Genomic DNA, 20,033 nt, shown 5'->3' with positions numbered 1-20,033 from the left:
GGAAGAAGGTGAACCCAGCGAGCTTATTTTTAACATAGCTCAACGGGGCCAACAGTCCGGGAAAGCCAGTGCAAAGGGGGAAGGACTCGGACGCAGTGGGGCGGGGCCGCAGGTCCGCGCACGCGCAGACGGACCGACGCGAGAGGGCGTGAGGGTCCGGCGCGCTCGCTTTCCGAACTGTCGTAAAAGGCCCCCGGTGTCGCGCTCGCGCAGTCGGGGAGGGCCGGGCCAGGCTGCAGCGGCGGCGGCGGCGATGGTGGCGGGGCGCCGGGGTTGCGCGGCGTAGGTACGCCGGCCGTTCGGGGTCGCGAGCGCGCGTGGGCCGCGATCGGGCGCTCCGAGCCGGGTCGGGCGGAGTCGGGCGCAGCCTCCCGCTCGGCCGCGGCGTTGACAGGCGCCCTTGTGCGGGGAGCCGCCCGGCCCTCGCCAGCCGCGCCCGGCCGAGCGGCGCCCGCCAGCCCGCGCCAGCGAGCCCCGGACCTGGCCGCACGGGGGCTGCGGACTCGGGTGAGGGCGCCGGCGGAAGGAGGGGTGCGGGGGAGGGGAGGGAGGGGAGCGGCGCGGCGGCGCTTGCGCGCGGCGGGGGAGGGGCCGAGCCGTAAGGAGAAAGAGGAAGGGCCGCGGCGGGCGGCCGGGGTCGGCGGCAGGGGGATGACCGCGGGTCCCGGGCGGCGCGGGGTGGCTCATTGTGTCCCGGCGAGAGTCCGCCCGCGGACACACCCACAGCCTCCGGCGAGCGGGTGGGTGAGGGGGTCGTCGCTCCCAGTGGCCGCCGCTCGCCCGCAGGACGGGGGCTGAGGGCCGGGGCGGTGGGGGTGACAATGGAGTGAGGACGGTAACCCGGAGCCGGGAGCCGCCCGGTGCGGACGGGCACGCGCAGTCCGCGGGAGCAGAAGACCCGACGCGCCTGATATTGTGTGGAGTTGGCTGGTTAGTCATTAAAAAAAGATGTTTTCTTTATCCTGCCTAGATAATTGATCGGAGTCAGCAGTGGTGCGATGGAAACACTGGGTTTTGTTCTGGGGAAATAGAGGTTTGTCACCACACTTCCTAGATTATAGGGCTTTGTAGACAATGTCTTAGAGCGATGTAAGTTTTTAGCGTGCAAGTATGTATATATATCAGGAAGTTAAGGCGACTTCATTCAGTTGCTCGTATTTTTAGTGTGGGATGACTCCACCGCATTGTTGAGAGCTTTCCTTTTCCTTGATTTGCGTACAGAGCGAGTTTAGAAGTCATGAGTAGCAGCGAGCCAGCTGATAGACACTTGACTGTAAGAGTTCCTGATGGCTCTTGAACCTGACTTGATCCAAACGTCATCCGATTTGGCATTTTATCCTTAATTTTCTTGTTTTGGGACTCCCTTTAACCAAAAGGAGTAGAATGGGAAAAAGATGGAACTGAAGGTTCCGTCCTTGCAAAGTCTGTCATGTGATTTTTGAGTTAATATAGGTGTTCTTTCTATATTTCTGATTTCACCTAATTTGTTAGGCCAGCGATCTACGCAAAAAGCCAAAAATCGTACCTATGTGTGTAGGTCACCGTGTGGGTCTGTGCATGTGAGTGCGGGTGCCTGTGGCAGCCGGAAGAGGGTCTGATTCTCTGGAGCTGGAGGTAAGGGAAGTTTTGTACTGCTCTGTGTAGGTGCTGGGACCCGAAGTTGGGTTCTTTTTGAGAATAGTAAGCATTCTTGACTCCAGATGGTTTCTGCAGTTCTGGATCTGTATTTTGATAGATTTTTGTTACTCTGTATTTTGCTTTTTCCTTCCAGTAAAAACCTTTATGTAGTAACTTATATTTTGTTACACTGTGTCATAGGTTATAAGGAAGCTTTTCTACTCTGAAAAGAAACAAATTATTTAGCTTTAAATATTACTTTTGTAGCAGGAGCTCCGGGTGTGATGGCTCAAGCCTTTAATCCCAACATTTGGGAGGTAGAAGCTACCCTGGCCTACATAGTGAGTTCTAGGACAGCCCAAGCCACGCAGAGAGACCTTGTCTTAAGTATTTACCCCCAAAATGTATTACTTTTGATACTCTTAGGGTTTAACCATGGACAAGTTATTTCATTGTATCCTGTTTACTTGTGAGTTGGGTTTGAATGATACTAGGGAAAATAAGCAAGAATAGTTTTTTGGTTTTTTTTGTTTTGTTTTGTTTTTTCCAGACAAGGTCTCTCTGTGTTAGCTTAGCTGTCCTGGACTTGCTTTGTAGATCAGGCTGGCATGGAACTCACAGCAATCCCCCTGCCTCTGTCTCCCAAGTGCTGAGATTAAAGGCGCCAAGAAGCCCGGCAGAATAGTTTAAGACAGGCGTGGTGGCTGGGTGTGGTGGCACACGCCTTTAATCCCAGCACTCAGGAGGCAGAAGCAGGTGGATCTCTGTGAGTTCGAGGCCAGCCTGGTCCAGGACAACCAAGGCTACACAGAGAAACCCTGTCTTGATAAACCAAACCAAACCAAACCAACAAAAAAAGACAGGCGTGGTGGCACAAATCGAGACAAGGCTATACAGAGAAACCCTGTATGGGGGGGGAAAAAGAATATTTTTTTCTTTCTTTTTCTTTTTCTTTTTTCTTTTTTTTTTTTTAGGCAAGGTTTCTCTGTGTAGCCTGGGCTGTCCTAGACTCCCTTTATAGACCAGGCTGGCCTCAAACTCACAGCAATCTGCCTGCCTCTGCCTCCCAAGTGCCGGAATTAAAGGCATGTGTTATCACGCCCGGCAAGAATAGTTTTTTCTTAGTAGTTGGGTGTCACATGTGTGTGGTTTCCTCATTGGTCTCTGTCTGCTGGTCACTTGTATCCCAGATATTTTACTAGTTTTAGTCGGCCTCCAGTTCCTCCACTTGGGGTCTTCCTGCCTCAGCTGCCTCAGGAGCTGGCACTGCAGGTTTCTGTCTTTGTACTTGGGTCTGTCTAGAATTTGTGTTTGAAGAAAGCTATAATAAAACTAATTAGGTTTAGTGAAGAATGTATGCTGGCTGAGGTTGTGTTCTGCAAGTTTTGCTCTGGTGCTTCATATTTGTGAGGAAGTGAGACATGGTTCTACAGATGTTCGAAGAGGACAGCGTTTCCTTTGATAGAGCCCAGGAAGGGAGCAGTGGGTCAGTCAGCAGCAGTTACATCTGAGTAATTTTTTTCCCCTTTCAAGATGAAATATGGACTAGAAAACTCATTTCATCAAAAATTTGAGAGCTTTATTTCTTTTATATGCGGTAAGGAAGGACTTTAGTTATGGGTGAGTTGTGTGTGCCTTGTTTTGACCCAAACCCCATGGGCTGGGACTTTAATAGGGGGAAATGGGACTGAAAGTACCAGAAAAGAAAAGAAAAGTAATTAAAGATTTGTTAACACAGAAACACCTTGTCTCGTAAAAAACAAACAAACAAAAAATATTTGTTAGAATTTGGCACTAACATTGTGGGAGTGACATCTTAAAAATAGGTCTAGAGACATTAGATCTGGATTTTAGTGTAGTGTTTGCTGTACGTAGGATCTGTGAGTTTATTGTTAACCTTTCCTGGGCTTATAGCCTTCTCGATAAGTAAAATGAATATAAAATTGATAAATGTTGTTCATTTCTAGTCTCTGGCTTTGGGTGTGCGGCTGTGCCACATTTAATAGCTTCTATTTTTAGTTCTTCCAGTATTATTCACTCACTGTTAGATTCATCAGGACAAATCTCCAGAAAGAGTATAAATGATGCATATATGCAAATAAACACATACATATTCATTAATGTATGATGAAGCCGTATTTGTTCAAGGTAATAGGTAATTCTGTCCACTGGAGAAATTACTGAAAGTGTTTGGTTTGTTTTGTGTTTTCCTGAGATGGGGCGTGCTATAACCTGGTTTTCATTATGTATCCCAGACTGGCCTCTTAAAATTTCAAAGTGCTGGTGATTAAAAGTGTGAGCTGCTAGGTCAAGGTTTTGTAACTTTCAGGAGGTTTTCTAAATATGAATGCTCTTCCTACCACTACCTTTTTTTGAGACCAGGCTCTCAGGTATCTCAGGTTGACCTTCAGTTCACACTGTAAAGTGAAAGAGTACCTTGAATTTTTTTTTTTTTTTTGGTTTGTTTTTGTTTTTTTGAGACATGGTTTCTCAGTGTAGCCTTGGCTGTCCTGGACTCACTTTGTAGATCAGGCTGGCCTTGAACTCACAGCGATCCACTAGCATCTGCCTCCCGAGTGCTGGGATTCAAGGTGTGCGCCACCACACCCAGCATAATGCAATCTTCTTTCAGAAACGTGTGATTATTGCTTGGCAAAGATGAGAATTAATATTCAACCATCTTGTACTCTATTTTCTTGTATCGCCCAGGTTGCTGCCTGGGTTTCTGCAGGTAGTTAGAAAATACTATCAGATGAAAAGCAAGTTACAAATGATTAAAAACATTAGCAGAGCTGATGTTTTACATGGAAGTTCTTCATTATGATTTACTGGGAAAGTGTTGAATGCCTCATGTTGTAGGCACTGACTGGTCTGGAATGCAGGTGCTGCCTTATTGTTGACCGGCCACCTCACAAATAGGACAGGTAAGGCCGTGCACAGAGCGAGCGGGGTTGCGGTTCTTGTATGGATTGAAAAGTGGTGCAGCCACTTTTTAGAGTTAATCCCAGATGCACTGGAGGTGACATTAGGGCTCCTCATATAGGGACATGTCCATAGATTTAGAGGTGGGGACTGAAGAATGAGTGAGAAAAAGGGGCAGAGATTTAGCTCAAGGTAGAGTGAAAGTTTCAAGGTCTTGAGTTCAGTCTCCAGCACTGGGAGGGGTGATGACATGGGCGGTTTGGTAGTAGAGTTCTCATCCGTCTTCTTGTGTCTGTGCACGTGTATGCCAGCTCGTGAGCAGACGAGGGCAGAGGACAGCCGTGAGTGTTGCTGCATTGTCACGGTTCTTAAAAGGAGCACAACTACAGACTGAATCTATTTATATAAAGAAAGGGGATTGCTAGAGTGGCTTACAGGCTGTGGGCCTGTAATGTAAGGAAGTCCAACAACGTAAGAACCTAGTAGTAGTAGGGCTGGAAAGATGGCTCAAAGGTTAAACACACTGACTGCTTTTCCAGAGGTCCTGAGTTCAATTTCTAGCAACCACATGGTGGCTCACAACCATCTGTAATGATATCTGGTGCCCTCTTCTGGCCTGCAGGCAGCACTGAAAAAAAAAATCTAGTAGAGGGTCTGTCCACGAGGCTGGATATCTTAGCTCATACTGATGAAGACATCAGTCTACTGGATTCTTGCCAGCAGGAGTGAGGGCAAGAGGCAAAGAACAAAAACTTCCTTTCCCACGACCTTATTTATATAGGCTTAGGCCAGAAGGTGTGGCTCAGATTAAAAGTGGATCTTCTGGGCTGGAGAGATGGCTCAGAGGTTAAGAGCACTGACTGCTCTTCCAAAGGTCCTGAGTTCAATTCCTAGCAACCACATGGTGGCTCATAACCATCTATAATGAGATCTGGTGCCCTCTATATATGCAGACAGAACACTGTATACATAATAAGTAAATAAATCTTTTTTTAAAAAAAGTGGATCTTCCCACCTCAAAATCTGTATTAAAGGCAGATCTTTTCACTTCAAATCATTTAGTTAAGAAAAATTTCTTACAGTGTGGTGGCGAAGGCCTTTAATCCCAGCACTTGGGAGGCTGAGGCAGGTGGATTGCTTAGTTTGACTCTAGCCTGGTCTACAAAACAAGTCTAGGACAAAACAACCCTGTCTCAAAAAAAAAAAAAAAAAAAAAAAAAAAAAAACAAAAAACAAAAAACAAAAAAGAAAAAGAAAAAGAAGGAAAGAACCAAAAGACAGAAAAATCCTTCAGAAATATACCCAGCCACTTGGGTTTTAGTTAATTCCAGATGTAGTTAAGTTGACAGCCAAGGACAGTCATCACATGCTTGGTTTTTCTGGGGTTCGGGTGGAGGTAGAGGGAGGGATCAGGACCTGTCATTGGCCTGGCATTCAGGAGGTCAGGCTGGCTGTTGGTGAGTTTGGGGGACCCACCTGTGTATGACTAGGGAGTGCCCATAGTAAAGGTGTTGCCTATAAACTTGGGATATTTCATAGCTGTCCCACCACCTGTGTGTATTTGTTTTACTATTTATCTTTGAGTGTGTCTGCATGTTTATACCTATCCCCCTCCTTCAGGTGGTCCCCGGCCCTGCCCTCCATGGAATTGGATTCCAAGGGCTGTTCTAGATAACCTCAATGTCACTGAGGGCTCTGCCCCAAAGCCCTGGGCCCAGGCTCCGTTAACCTAAACGTAGGTCCTTAGTGCTTATCTAGGGACTGCTGCTGCCTGCTGAGAGGCCCGGGCCTTCAGCATTGAACACTTCCTCCACACCACCCTCCCTCCAGACAGGATTTCTCTGTGTACCCATGACTGTCCTGGACTTGCTTTGTAGATCAGGCTGGCCTCTAACTTATTGAACCGTCTGCCTCTGCCTCCCAGGTGCTAGGATTAAAGGTGTGTGCCACCACTGCCTGGCACACTTCCTTGCTTTTTTCACATGTTTTATGGAATTGTTCACATGATCTGAAATAATGTAGAAAGAAAAAAAATGTTTTTCTGCTTGCTTGTTAGGAGACAAGGTCTCATTATGTAGGCCAGGCTGGCCTTGAATTTATAGAGAAGTATCTCTGCCTCCATAACGCTGAGATGAAAGGTGTGTGGCACCATGTCCAGCCTTATTTTTCATATTTTAACCTATTTTTCAGCAATATTTTGAATTAATTTTGAACCAGCTGCTGTTTGAACATGGTTCTAAAAATCAATTTCAGAAGGCTAAAAGTAAGAAATGCCAGCATTCCAAGTCACTCTAATATTTAGTTCCGCTGCTTAAAACAGAAACACTCTCTTTCTTAAAAAGTGCTTTTCTGGGGCTGGTGAGATGGCTCCATGGATAAAATCCATGGCACATGTGTGCCCATATATTCATCATACACTCATCAATAGAAGGAATATGTATTTTTCTAGGGCCTATAGATGAGCTCATTGGTAAAGCTTTTGCCTAACACAGCCAGGTCCTGGGTTTGAACTGTAATACTGGAGGGAGAAGACGGAGACGGGACGCTGTGCTTTTCTTGTGTGCACATCCCTCTTTCTTTCCTTTTCCCCCTTGCCTGCTGGCTGGATTGAACAGACAGAGCCTCATCCCTTCAGCTGCCAAGATCCTAGTACTTTGTAATATGTCTGTAGTTCTCTCTCTCTCTCATTTTAGACAGGGTCTCTATAGAACCCTGGCTGGCCTGGAGCTCACTTATGTGGACAAGGCAGGCCTTGAACTTACAGAGACCCAGCTGCCTCTGTCTCTTAAGCGTAAGCCCTCCTCTTACTGTTGTATGCTGTCTAGAAAACAGTTCAATGTGTGTGGGGAGTTGAGTGTACCTCAAAAAGTCTGCCAGGTTGAAACCATTTCACAGTGGTAATGCATTTTTATTTGTTGTATTAATAATGTCATCAGGAGTTGACATTTGCAGTAAACATACAAAACACTCTAGTGTAAGTCATGACAGTAGGCAGCTGCCCTGGCCGTGACTCAATTTGTAATGATAGCAGTGGTAGAGTGAATACCATCATGGCAGTCTTGGTGATATAGTGGAGTATCATCACTGTAGTCATGGTGATGATAATGGGATACCATCCGGCAGTCATGGTGATGATAGTGGGGTACCATCACTGTAGTCATGGTGATGATAGTGGGATACCGTCACTGCAGACATGGTGATGATAGTGGGATACCATCACTGTAGTCATGGTGATGATAGTGGGATACCATCACTGTAGTCATGGTGATGATAGTGGGGTACCGTCACTGTAGTCATGGTGATGATAGTGGGATACCATCACTGTAGTCATGGTGATGATAGTGGGATACCATCACTGTAGTCATGGTGATGATAGTGGGGTACCATCACTGTAGTCATGGTGATGATAGTGGGGTACCATCACTGCAGACATGGTGATGATAGTGGGGTACCATCACTGCAGTCGTGGTGATGATAGTGGGCAGCTGTGTGACCATGGTACTCATGGGTACACACACTGTGGAAAAAAGGCTGCTGCACTTACACTTTTCTTTTTTTTTTTGTTTTGTTTTGTTTTATTGAGACAGGGCTTTTCTGTGTAGCCCTGGCTGTCCCAGACTTGATTTGTAGACCAGTTTGGCCTCAAGCCCAGCTGTCTCTGCCTCTGCCTCCCGAGTGCTGGGATTACAGGTCTGTGCCACCACCACTTTTTAAGATGTTTTAAAATTATTTTTTTATTTTATGTGTATGGGTGTTCTGCCTGCCTGTATGTCTTTGTATTATATGTTTGCATGGTACTCACAGAGACAAGAAGAGGGCATCAGGTTCTCTGGAAATGTAGTTCAGATGTTTGTGAGCCACTGTGTATGTGCTAGGAATTGAACCCAGGTCTTCCAGAGAGGCAGACAGTGCTCTTAACCATTTCCTTCCTTCCTTCCTTCCTTCCTTCCTTCCTTCCTTCCTTCCTTTCTTTCTTTTTTCTTCTCCTCCTCATCCTCCTTTTTTTCTGAGACAGAGTTTCTCTGTGTAGCCCTGGCTGTCCTGGAACTCGCTCTGTGGACCAGGCTTGCCTCGAACTCGAAAAGATCCTCTGCCAGCCTTTGCCTCCTAAATGGTGGGATTAAAGGCGTGCACCACCACGCCCAGCTGCATTTTCTAATATGTCAGAGGATGAGGTTGACCATGGTGGTGTATGCTTGTGGAATGTCAGTTTTCAAGAGACTGAGACAGGATGGTTATGAGTTAAGGCTAGCCTCGACTTCAGGGGATTCTAGTCAAGCCTGGGCTTTAATAAAAGACTATCTCAGAGGAGAAAAAAAACTAGTCTGGGATGTAGCTCAGTTGATAGAGTAATTTCCTAGCATGCTTGATAATAACCTGGGTTCAAGTCCAGTTGAAATGTTGCCATGGTAACACATGCCTCTTGGGGAGTAAAAGTACAAGATCAGAAGTCAAGTTTATCACTCTAAATCAATTTTGAGGCCATTGTGGTGAACATGAAACTTGGTCTTAAAAACAGGAAAACAAAAACCAACAACAATAAGTATCCCGTAAGGTTTCCTGTGATGAAATAGGAAGGATGTTAGGTTAGGTCAGACTTCTGCATCCCGAAATGTAGTCCTTGTCTGGAGGAAAAGAATGGAAGTAGTGACACGAACCTGTGATTTCAAGATGAACTGAGCATCACATTCAGCTTTTAACCTTAGAGTAACCACTGTCATGACAAGCATGGCGATTTCTCAGAACTTCACTGAGAGGGGGTGATAGTCATAACAGTGCTGGGACAGTGTTGGTGCCTGAGTCAGGCCCAGTGAGTGGCCGCTGGGTGAGCTCTTCCACAGAACTACAGTTGCCCAGGCTGGCTTCAGATTTGCATACCTGTCTCAGGCTCCTAAGTAGCTGGGATTACAAGCCAATGCTGCCGTGCCTAGCTGTTGTTTTCTGAGACAGGGTCTCTCTGTGTAGCCCTGGCTGTCCTGGACTCCTTTTGTAGACCAGGCTGACAAGAACTCACAGAGATCCGCCTGCCTCTGCCTCCCTGAGTGCTGGGATTACAGGCGTGCGCCAGCGAGGTTGGCCTGTGTGCTGTTATATATATAAAAATTTATTCACTTCTTCAAGGTGTGTGTTACTCAATGTTTTTTTAACTGACTAGTTTATCACATTAAAAAGTCATGAGTAGCACTGGGCAGGGTGGCACCTGCCTGTATCTCTCTGGAGGCAGAAGGAGTTGGAGCTCCGTGAGTTCAAGACCAGTTTGGAAAGTGAGTCCAGGACAACCAGGGCTACACAGAAACCCTGTTTCGAAAAACCAAAAACCCAAACCAAACCAAAAAAAAAAAAAAAAAAGTCAGGAGTAAGGGAAGGGTCTGTAGAAATACAAGGTAGTAGAAGAGCTTGGTTTTGCTCTGAGACAGCATCTCACGTGCTCCATGTAGTCCCGGCTAGTCTAGAGCTGGCTTTGTTGCTAAGCCTGGTACTTCCGCCTCAGACTCCTGGGTTTTAGTGTTATCAGCATGGGCCATACGTAGCATTTGGCATGCAACAGACAGTCTGATCATATTGAAAAGTTAGGTTTCACACTGCAGCTGTCTTCTGTTAAATTTGGTACTAGACTTACCTGAGAAGTTACTAAAAAGCACCACTTCCTTTTTATACTAAATAATTACATGACCCTCGGTTTTCTTTTTTTGAAAGATTTATTTTACAATGTTCTTCCTGCAATACACCCTCAGGCCAGAAGAGGGCACCAGATCTCATTATAGATGGTTGTGACCCACCATGTGGTTGTTGGGAATTGAACTCAGGACCTTTGAAAGAAGAGCCAGTGCTCTTAACCTCTGAGTCATTTCTCTAGCCCAGAAACTGGATTTTCTTACAATTTAACCAGCACAACCAAGTATAGGTTCAAACTAAGGCAGATACAGGAGCTGGCTTGCTCCTGTGCATCCGATACATGTCAGAGAGTCATGAAAATGCACAGCAGTTCTTAGTATTTTGGAAACACTTCCCTAACACTTATGTATGTAATAGTGTATGTATGTATGTAATAGTATGTAATACTGTTATTGCCTTTACAAATAAGTTTTGGGTGTTTCTCAGTTTTACTTTTGAATGTGTTACTAGTAGATAAAAGCTATACTTTAAAATTTGAATCCTTCAAAAGCCAAAAAATGCTGAAAACTGCTGATCTAGAGAATTAACCAGTTGTAAGCATTATCTTTAAAACTTTTTATGTATCCGGGCACTTTAAACCCAGCATTTGGGAGGCAGAGGCAGGGGAGATCTCTGTGAGTTCAAGGCCAGCCTGGTCTACAAAGTGAGTCCAGGACAGCCAAGGCCACACAGAGAGACCCTGTATTGAAAAACCACCACCAGCAGCAGCAGCAACAACAACAGAAAGAAAGAAAAAGCATTAAAGAACGCAGATTGTGCCAGCCTTGTGGAAAACCGACTATCCCTTGAGAATAGGGAAGAACTACTTAGCAAACACCTGCTACTTTCATACTTTGCCTCCCCTGCCCAGTGGCCTTGGTGAGCGGAGAGTGGAGAGTGGGGACAGGGAGCATGTCCTTTGATTTCTTGGCCACATTATCACTCTTCATTCCAGAAGTTTCTATCATCGGATGACAGGATTTTTTATTGCCATCTTTCTTGTTGTGTTTTGTTTTTTTTTTTTTTTTTTTCGAGACAAGGTTTCTCTGTGTAGCCTTGGCTGTCCTGGACTCACTTTGTAGACCAGGCTGGCCTCGAACTCATAATGATCCACCTGCCTCTGCCTCCCGAGTGCTGGGATTAAAGACATGAGCCACCATGCCTGGCTGTTGTGAAGTTTTAAAAAGTTGTCAGTGTATTGAGGATTGAAGAGTATTTGAAATGAAGATACGTTTATCATTTACTTTGTTTAAGTTACATTACTGACATCCTGGGCGTTCTTTGCAAATCTTAGTGGTAAAATGATGTTTAAAAATGTAAGCAAATATAATTTACATATTTAAAAAGTGGATTGATTTTTATAAAACCTAAGCTAGTACAGAATGACTATTTAATGAAAAATACACAAATATTTAATTAGAGAGTTTAAAACATGGCTTATGTATTTGATGACATTTTCTACAAAGCAACACATTTCTATAATTTCTCCTTTATTATAAATTACTTAGTATAATACTTGACTTACTTTATTATATTTCTTGTTTATGTATGTGTATGGTATCTGTGGGGTTGGACATGAGCATATCACAGGGCACATGTAGACGGAAAGAAGCTAAATTTGAAGAGTTGAGTCTCTTACCATGAAATCTAGGGACAGAACTCAGATCATAAGCTTTTAGAGAGCACTTTTACCCTGAGCATAATCTATGTGGTTTATTTTTTATTTATTTATTTGTTTTTGAGACAGGGTTTCTCTGTGTAGCCTTGGCTGTCCTAGACTCACTTTGTAGACCAGGCTGGCCTCGAACTCACAGCAATCCATCTGCCTCTGCCCCCCCCCCCCCCCCCCCCCCGAGTGCTGGGATTGAAGGCGTGTGCCACCATGCCTGACTGTCTCTGGCTTTCTTTGAACTTGCTATGTAGATTAGGTTGGTCTTGAACTCACAGAGACCCTCCTGCTCTGGCCTCTTGAGTGCTGCTGGGGTTAAAGGCGTGTGCCAGCAAGCCTGGCGGGTTTTGGCCTTTTCTTCAGGAGGAATTTGAGGCTCACCCTTTGAATGGGTAGGTGTTACCTAGAGAACTGAAGAAAAGAAGTCTGCTGACTCTTTTGCTTAGATGATTTCTAAATCGATTTTGGATTGTAACTTTAAAAATAGTAGCATTTTAGCTTTCATGTGCACACATTATTTTAATATTTACAGCTGTCTTTTGAGGTAAATATTTCACTTTTCTATTTCCTTTACAGTTTGATGAAGAACTTTAGATAGAGGCTTATTAAGAGCTTGCTAAGGTACGTCCTAGTGGTGGGGCTGGCTGCCTTAAGTCAGTAGAGTTTGAGCCAGCAAGTCAGAAACGTTTTGGAATTTCATTGTTTTTATATTGCTTTCCAAGCAATCAAGGTACTTTTATTCTTCTAGGCTTGCCTTGCCTTCAGCAAGAGAAGAGGGTTGATGACGCTTGGGAGGATAATTAGGAGGAACTTAATTTTTGTCTACTTCCTCTGTATGCTAGCTTTTTAACAGTGTAATTTAAAAATCAGCTGAACTGATAACAGTAGGGGTCATAGACTTACAAGCTAGTGAGTTCTGGGAAGTTTATATGTCCATGTAATGAACTTCCAGGCAGGCAAAATGGCCCATCACCCTGGAACTTTCCTTTGTGTTTCGTCATGCTCGGTCACCTCCGTCCCCAGACAGCCAGTGGTTGATGTTTGAGGCTTAGTTGTCTTTTGTTTGGAAAGCTATGTGGTGCTCTGTCTGGCGCTTGTTCATCACATTTTTCTTCTAATATTTTATTAACAATTACAAGTGCTAGCTGGGCACAGTGGTGTATACCTTTAATCCCAGCACTCGGAGACAGAGGCAGGAGGATTGCTGTGAGTTCTCAAGGCCTTTAATCCTAGCACCACAGTGAGGAGAAAGAAAACAAGTTACAGGCATATGTGCATTTTTATCCTCCATTCTACAGTTTCTACCTGGGGATGGTGTGCACACCTGTAATACCAGCACTGGAAAATGGAAGCCTGAGAACTGCAAGTTTGTTGCTAGCCTGGGCTGCAGAGCAGAATTTAGGAAAAAACAAAACAAAACAAAAAACCAGAAGGATTACATCCAAACAAATAAAAAGAATACAAGTTCATTTCATTAACCACTGTTGAACTTTTTTGTTTGTTTGTTTTTCAAGACAGGGTTTTACTTGTAGTTCTGGTTCCTTGACTCACTTTGTAGACCAGGCTGGCCTTGAGCTCACAGAGATCCGCCTGCCTCTGCCTGGCATTAAAAGCGTGCACCACATCTGGCTCACAAATGGCTCAATTTTTAAAAAATTTATTTACCTTTATTTTATGTGCATTGTTGTTTTGATTGCATATGTATCCCTGTGAGAGTGTCAACTCTTTAGAGTTACAGATAGTTGTAAGCTGCCATGTGGGTGCTGGGATATGAGCCCTGGTCCTCTGAGCCATCTCTCCAGTCCCACAGTTGAATATTTGTTTACATTTATTCGCCTTTAAATTTTACTGCAGTAAGATGCATCATCTTTTTGTTAAGCTTTGTCTCTTACTTGGTTACATGGAGCAGTAAGTGAGAGTGGATCAGAGCAGTGAGTGCCTATTATTCCAGAAAGTGAAACAAAGGACTGTTTCTTCACAAATCTCCTTGGTCTTTAGCTCAGTCTGCATGGAGTCTGCAGTGTGAATAAAGAAGTTTCACAAGGGATTCGCCCGGAGTGAATTTCCCTGAAGGAACACCCTGACCCGGAGTGGCCAGAACTGCCTCTTCAAGTGCTTATCCATTTTAGAAGTCCTTTAAGTGGAATCATACGGATACTAACCGGCTACTTCGCTCCCCTCAGCGAAGGTTCTGAGACTCTCCTGTGTTGCTGCCGCTCAGCATCTCATCTGTACCCTTTCTAAAACTGACCATGGATAAAGCCGTGAGCACCCATATACAGATCTTTTTGTCCATGTTTTTAGAACTTGGAGGAGTAGAATTACTGGCTGGAAGGTCAGATGTTTGAAAGCTGCAGGAGCGGCAGAGCACACAGCACCGGGTCGTGCTGCTTCCTGGAGCTTGGCTCCTTTTTACTTTTTAATGTGTATTAGCGCTGTGCCTGCATGTGTGTCTGTGTGAGAGTGTCAGCTCTTGGAGTAGCAAGGCAGTTGCGAGTTGCTGTGTGCTTGCTGGGATTTGAACCAGGGTCCTCTTAACTGCTCTTAACTTAAGTGCTCTTAACTGCTGCGCCATCTCTCCAGCCCCGAGGTTGTTTCTTTTTACTTTTAGCCTTTTATTGGTTGTGTAGTGGCTTAACTATAGTTTTAATTTATACTTTTCTGGTGATTTAGAGATACTGAGCATTTTCCAGACATTTACTGGTTTTTTATTTAAACAAATGTCTTTTGCCCACTTTTTATTTACCATGAGGTGTTAGTTTATCATGTATGTGTGTATAGATTAAAATTGCCTACACATTTGTAATGTTCTCTATTCTTTTAGCTCCTCATTGGTATCCTTGACGAGCAAAAGGTTTGATTTTAGTGCTGTCTAGTCCATCAGTTAAAAAAGAAACAGTTCCTTTTTACTTTTGATTGTCTTCCTATTTTCTTGCAAAAGTATGGTGCAGCTATTAGGATTAATTTTGTGTTTGGTCGAATGCAGACATTGAGACTCATTTTCCCCCTGTAATCCTCTCTAGTTGTTGGAAAGATTATTCCTTCTCTGTTATCTTGTCACTGTTAGAAATCATATGATGTTACTTATAATTATTTCTGAATTCTCTGCTGTTTCCTTTTGGTGGTAGTGCTGGGGGTGACACCAGGGCCTTGGACATGCTAGACAACCACCGAGCCACAGAACAAGTTACCCATCATCCTCTAGGGTCTCTGTAAGCTAGTAAGTGTCTGTCAGCTGCTTGCTTTCTGTTTGTTCCAGCTGTTTGGTGCTCCAGTTTTCTTCCTTTCTCTTCCCTCTTTTCAGTGGATTACAATTTTTTTTTTTTTTTTTTTTTTGGTTTTTTGAGACAGGGTCTCTCTGTGTAGCCTTGGCTGTCCTGGACTCACTTTGTAGTCCAGGCTGGCCTTGAACTCACAGCGATCCGCCTGCCTCTGCCTCCCGAGTACTGGGATTAAAGGTGTGCGCCACCATGCCCGGCTCTTGTTTTTGTTTTTTTGAGACAGGGTTTCTCTGTGTAGCCTTGGCTGTCCTGAACTCACTTTGTAGATCAGGCTGGCCTCGAACTCACAGTGATCCCCCTGTCTCTGCCTCCTGAGTGTTGGGACTGCCAAGCTTGAGATCTTAAAGGAAATGTAAAGTGATCTCTGTACAGACTTTCTAAAGACGTGGTTTTCCCTTAGAATATTTCTTTTTTTTTCCCCCCCGAGACAGGGTTTCTCTGTGTAACCTGGGCTGTCCTGGACTTGCTTTGTAGACCAGGCTGGCCTCGAACTCAGCGATCCACCTGCCTCTGCCTCCTGAGTGCTAGGATTAAAGGCGTGCACCACTGCCCCCGGCCTAGAATATTTCTTATTAATTACAAAGTAGCGTGTGGCTGGTTGTGTGGTAGCGCCTTTAATCCCAGCACTCAGGAGGCCGACAGGAGGCCGATGGTCCCTGGGTTTGAGGCCAGACTGCTCTGCATAGAAAGTCTCAGGACAGCCAGAGCTACATAGAAAGACCATGTCTCAAGAAACAAACAACAATCTCAACAAAAAGTGGTGTGTGGGTTGGCTTAATACTTTCATAGAAGAGAGAGTTATTGCAGCTCTTTTTTCTGCAATACTTTGTGTTTTATGGTACGATGGACCCCAACTATAAAAGTCTTCCATAGATCCAGAGTCATAGGGCTGAATATTGTACAATGGTAAATATTCAAGAAGTCATGGACACTGCTACCTAATCTTGTTAATACGGCTTTTCTTATCCTGGAGACACTTTCTTGTTGTCTTGGCGATTGGCATCACCATGCTAATAGTTACCAAGGTCAGAAATTAACTATTATTTTTATTCCATTGAGAGTAGCTACTTACTATGTGCAGTCAGTTCTCTCTCTCTTAATCTTTTTTTTTTTTTTTTTTTTTTCTTCTATCTTTATTTCTTTCCAGGTTTATAGGGGGTATTGCAAGAGGCTGCTGGCCGGGCAGTAGCAAAAGTAGTGCCTGCGATTTACATTTTTTTAAACTTTATTTATACAAATGAGTGTTTTGTGTGTCTATATCTGTGCACCAGATGTGGGCAGTGCCTTTGGACGCCAGAATTGGGTTTTGGCTCTCCTGGGACCAGACTTAGCGTTATTAGCTGCCATATGGACGCTAGGAATTGAGCTCAGGTCCTCTGCAAGAGCTGCCAGTTCTCTTAACCATTGAGCCATCTCTCCAGCCCATTTAAAAAAAAAATTATTATGTTTCATTTTTAACATATACATTTATATTATACGCAAGTAGAATAAACTCCACACAGCAGGAAGAAGCACAAGACAACATGGGATTTTATAAACGTCACATACTTAGTGATCTGGCCTTTCATATTTGGCAAACTTGAAGTAAACATCTTTGCTTTCTTGTTGGGTCTAAATTTCTGAATGGAGACTAATTTCTATCATATCGCATCTCTATTAACTTAAAACATCTGTTTTGATCTAAAAGCACCTTAACCCCTTTCTGGTCCATTTTTGTAGCCCCCACTGTCCTCAGATCTGTGACCTGTCTTTCTCCTGAGTGCTAGAACTGAAGGCACATGCCACCACAGCTAGCTTAGCTTGCCTTGTTTTGTCTTGCCTTGCCTTCACCCCTCCCCTAAAGGTGGGGTCTCAGTATGTTGCCCAGGCTACCCCTGAGCTCTGGACCGAAGCGGCCCTTCTGCCTCAGCCTCACCACTATAAGTGGCTCATCTTAACCATCGTAGTGTACAGTTTTGTAGCTAACATATTTGCACTGTTGTGCAGCCATCTTCCCTCATGGAAAGTTTGCCATTCTTCCTTTCTGCCTGTCACGCTATGGTTCTCCTTTCTCTGCGAGATTTAACTGTTCTAAGTCCTTCCAGTAAGCGGAGTCACAGTATTTATTCTTGTGTGTTGGGCTCATTTGACTTAGCATTAGGGTTCACCCATATTGTAGTGTGTGTGTGTGTGTGTGTGTGTGTGTGTGTGTGTGTGTGTGTGTGTGTGTGTGTGTCGTGTTCTGCATCTGGTCATCTGTTAGATACGTGGACTGTTTTTGTTTGTTTGTTTGTTTGTTTTTTGAGACTGGGTTTCTCTGTGTAACAGCTCTGGCTGTTCTGGAACCCGCTCTGTAGTCCACGCTGGCCTCTGAACTCACGGAGATCCACCTGCCTCTGCCTCCCAAGTGTTGGGATTAAAGGCGAGCACTACCACTGCTGGGCGACTATTTGACTATTTCTACCAGAACTGAAATTGGTAGATTATGTAGTAGTAGTTTCATGGTGATACTTGAGGAAATGCCATGCATTTTCCACAGCTGCCATTCTGCAGTCCTGTCAGCAGCTAACAAGGGTTCCAGTCTCTTCACATCCATGCCAGCGTTTGTTATTCTGAGTTTTGGCAGTTGCTACCCTAAAGATACTCCTTTTGTATTGAGCACGTTCTCCTGTGCTTGCTGGCTGTTGTACCTCTTTGAAGAGATGATTGTTGAGTCCTTGCCTATTTTAAATCAGATTGTTTTGTGTGTTCTAGTTCTTACATGTCCTGGATATCATTCCCTTGTCAGATAAGATTTGGAAATTTCCTTGCCTTGCATGAGTTGCTTTTTCATTTTGTTGATAACGTGTGATGTGCCTTGTGTGTCTTTTGTTAAGGGAAATAGGTGTGTAGAAAATTAGGGGGTAGGAGAGGTAGACAGAGCCTTCAAAGTTGGAGTTGGAGTTCTGAATGAGTGCATTCTGGTTCTGATGAGGGACTCAGGGTGGCTGGAGAGTCTCAGGCAGCCCCGTAGGGACCCTGTTTGTCACCCTTAGTCATTCCGCAGCACACTCAGCGAGGAGGAGTCAGTGAGTGGCCTGTGTGGCCTGGCTAGACACAGGGAAGGATTTGATCTGTAGACCAGGCTAGCCTGGAACTCAGAGATCCATCTGCCTCTGCCTCTTCAGTGCTAAGATTAAAGGCTTGCACCACCATGCTCTGCTAGAATTGCAGCTGTTTTTTGTGTGTTTGTTTTGTTTTTTGAGACAGGGTTTCTCTGTGTAGCCCTAGCTGCCCTCGACTCACTTTATAGACCAGAGACCAGGCTGACCTCAAACTCAGAGAGATCCGCCTGCCTCTGCCTCACGAGGAACCGGCGTCTGCCACCACTTCCTGGCGTGAGCTGCAGCTTTGTTGTTGTTGTTTACGCAGCGTCGGCCCACATGTGTGCTCACCAGAAGAGGGTGCCAGATCTCACTGTAGATGGTTGGGAGCCACCAGATGGTTGCTGGGAATAGAACTTAGGACCTTTGGAGAACAGACTGTGTGCTCTTAACCTCTGAGCCATCTCTCCAGCTCCTGAATTGCAGTTCTTAAGCAGGTGCTTTTTCCTTGGTTGAAAGTCTGTCTGCCAGGCACATATTCCTTGCTGCTGTAGAACACTCGGGGGAAAAAAAAAACAAAGATAGAAAATTTAACCAAAGATCTCAGTGATAAGCAGAAGTCTTTGGAAAAGCATTGTAGGCGTGGAGAGCAGAAAAGCAAAGGCTGCCACAGGTAAGGCAGGAAGCAGGACAATTGGCTCTGCGGGTGACTTGAGAGGGGAGCCCGAGATGCAGCTTGAGGGCAGGAAGGGTCAGGGGAGCCACTCAAGTGTTGGAGTTTTATTTTTAGAACATATAGAAAACACTGAAAGGTTTCTAGTGAGGGAATGGAATGTGATCTGATTTGTAGTCTTAAGAGTTCATGCAAGTGAATAGAAAGGGGCTGTGAGAGACAGAAAATTAGGCCTCCGTGGCAGGGCTCCAAGGCAGGGCATGCTGCTTCAGCTAGGATGACCTCAGGAGGTGCTTCCTGGGCAAAAGTCAACAGAACTGTGGTGATTCTAGATTTATACTTTTTTATTTTTTGAGACAGGGTTTTCCTGTAGCCCCATCTGTCCTTAAGCTCTGTAGTCCTTTTTTTTTTTTTTTAAAGATTTATTATGTATACAGTGCTGTGCCCGCACATACACCTGCAGGTCAGAAGAGGGCAACAGATGACATCATAGATGGTTGTGAGCCACTATGTGGTTGCTGGGAATTGAACTCAGGACCTGTGGAAGACCAGTCAGTGCTCTAAACCTCTGAGCCATCTCTCCAGCCCCTGCTCTGTAGACCAGGCTAGCCTAGAATTCTCAGATCTACCTGCCTCTGCCTCCCAAGTGCTAGGATTAAAGGTGTGGAGCACCGCCGTCACCGCTGGGCCTGGATCGTGGAAGTGGTGACATTTTAGTCGTGCTCACAGCTTTCGCCTCTTTTGACCCCTTTTTCATGTTGTGCTACTGGAGCCACTGAAAATGTAACTGTAGAGATGTAAATTTCAGTTTAAAAATTTAAAGATAGCTGAGGGTGGTGGTACACCCCTTTAAATTGTAGCACTTGAGAGGCAGAAGTAGGCAGATCTTTGAGTTTGAGCCCAGCCTGGTCTACAAAGCGAGCTCCAGGACAGCCAGGGCCACACAGAGAAACCCTATCTCAAAAAACCAAAGAAAGGACGGAAGGGAAAGAAAAGAAAAAAGATTTTAGAGGAATTAGAATGTCCTGCCTCCTCCTGTTGCCTCGTTGGACGTACCTGTCCTCTCCTTCCTTGTCTTTAAAGTGGTAGGCTCCCTCCTTCAGCCCTGCCACTCTCCATCCCTGCTCTGCTTGCGTTACTTTGAGCATTCTCTC

At 44.9% G+C, this 20,033-nt stretch overlaps 1 protein-coding gene across 1 annotated transcript in view; it reads left to right on the top strand.

Annotated features, from left to right (window-relative positions):
- The first annotated feature begins 244 nt into the window (after positions 1–244).
- Positions 245–20,033, top strand: part of Rnf111 (ring finger protein 111) — a 65,151-nt gene continuing 45,362 nt past the window's right edge. The window contains exon 1 of the mRNA XM_051156750.1: positions 245–286. The gene's annotated coding sequence lies outside the window, so the exon portion shown is untranslated. The remainder of the gene's footprint in view (positions 287–20,033) is intronic.

The sequence above is a fragment of the Acomys russatus genome, chromosome 14 (genome assembly GCF_903995435.1).
Source record: "Acomys russatus chromosome 14, mAcoRus1.1, whole genome shotgun sequence".
Classification (NCBI taxonomy): Eukaryota; Metazoa; Chordata; class Mammalia; order Rodentia; family Muridae; genus Acomys; species Acomys russatus.
Note: the sequence above shows the minus strand (reverse complement) of the source record. Positions and strands in the feature narration are given on the sequence as shown.